Source organism: Monomorium pharaonis, chromosome 2 (assembly GCF_013373865.1).
Source record: "Monomorium pharaonis isolate MP-MQ-018 chromosome 2, ASM1337386v2, whole genome shotgun sequence".
NCBI classification, from domain to species: Eukaryota; Metazoa; Arthropoda; class Insecta; order Hymenoptera; family Formicidae; genus Monomorium; species Monomorium pharaonis.
In genome coordinates, this window is record NC_050468.1 from 33,285,335 (window position 1) to 33,287,536 (window position 2,202).

Here is a 2,202-nt window from a genome sequence, read left to right on the forward strand (position 1 = left end):
GTTTGTTCGGCCAGCCCGTAGAGCGAGGTTCAATCGATAATCGAAGCGTGCGCACAAGTCGTCGCCGCCGCCGCCACCGCCGTCGTACGTCGCCGTCGTGACCCACTTTCGCGGTGATGAGATAAAATCCATATCGTACCCGAGTGTCCGTCGACGCTCTGTGACCTTTTTACTCCGCGCGCGCCCCACGTCCGCTCGTTTGTACTTATGTGCGATTCGCGCGCGTGCGTCGTGCGCACGTGCGACGACGACGACGACGACGGAAATTCGGGGCCGAGCAACGTTCGCATTCGATAACGGTCGCGAGTGACGAGTCGATACTCCATCCGATCGATGTCCGCGATATTGGCTCGCTTTACGCTATTCGCGAACGGATTGTTCTTTCTCCTCTGCACAGCTCTGCATCTCTTGCAGATTTCTTTATTTCTATTTTTTTTCTCTCCTAACTTATTTATTACAACTTTCCGTTTATTCTCAGTGTTACTTCGATGACGTCACTCGTATCAAGAGTCTTGAAGTTAGCTCACATTGGTCGATTGTTCCATGCGATAAATCGAAAGGTTTTAATTTAAAGATATATTTAGTAAATTTATTTTAACTTTTTCTCTTAATGACAGTAATACTTTGTTGAAACACAGAGAGAAGTCGATATAGTTTTAATCATGTTCTAAATACATTTGTATAACATTGAACGAGGTCACGTCCTTAAAAGTATTTATACTTGTAAAATAAAAAATCGTTATGCAATGAATTTAAAATGAATCGATCAATTTAACATTTGGTCAATTTTAGGTCAATTTCTCTTTCTCCTCCGTTTTGACTACTGAAGTGTAACTATAATTGGAATCGATTTGTTACCGAATGAAAAATATTTCTGTACTCTTTTTATTTTTGAGAAAAGCCTGCTTCAAATCTATAAGCACATAAAATTTTCAAAGTTACGCCACGAAATCTCCGCCATTATTTTATGAAAGTGAAAACCAGAATATGTTTCCTTTTCCTACGTGAGAGAGAGAGAGAGAGAGAGAGAGAGAGAGAGAGAGAGAGAGAGAGAGAGAGAGAGGAGAGAGAAACAGAGAGAAAGTGAGATCGTTCTTGAAACGGTCGCATCGATTTTGTAGTTTAACTATATATATCCGTTGCTTTCGCCCAAATAGACAAGAAGATATTTCCTTTATCGAAATATAAAAATTTTTATTATCGTTATAATAAGTGATGTGATAACGTCGATAGAGATAAAGATCCCTTTTATTTTAATCGATCATAATGATAATTTTTTGGAGAATTTTTTTACAGTTTTTCAGCTTTATTGTTATTTAAAAAAGACCTAAAATTGAGGTCAAAACGTTATACTGCATGCTTTTTTCCGAAAAATTTCGAAAAGATAATTCACTTTTATTAATCTAAAAGATATACGTAATGTGTAATATTTTGAGATACCTTTTAGATACCGTTTAATGTTTAGAAGATTTTTTGTCAAGTTTTTAAATTTTCAAGTCCATATATGTGTCAAAGTGCTGTGTTAAGGGAAATAAAACGATCTATCCAGAGCCTAAAAATAGGCTTTCCATCCTATACGATAACAAAAATTGTAAAATTGCTTAGGATCTTCAAAAATTTATGAAAATCAAAGAATGCATGTTCCATAAGAGTTTTGAATGAAGAAAAACGAAACAGACAATTATCTACTTGCCTTTACTGTCATTCAATAATTTGCTTGTGTGCAATATATCTCGACACAAGGCAAAACAAACATCAAAGGCATATCACATTTACAGCACATAAACGTTGTTCTCCGACGAATACCTTTTTCTTGAACACATTGCAGTGCATTAATTGTCTTTGACCCGTAGAACTGTGTTGACATTTTTGAAGGAAAATGACGAGCGGTAACGTGATCTAACTGATCAATATAATAAGCAGGATTCTATTTGAAATTCAGATTTTGACTTGAAATACGTACGAATTTCGTGACCAAAAAAATCTCTGTACAGTATTCGAAGTGAAACCAGTCCCAAGCCTAAAATATAGGTTTCCCATCCTCTCGAGGTTAATCTAATTTATGCGAGATATTAATTAAAGAAATACAATTAAAACAAACAGGCCTTTGCTTTCACTTAATTACTTGGAAGAGAACAAAAAGCAATCTGAATATTTGATTTTTATGTTGGAAAATCAATAACGCATTTTAATCTTGATTTG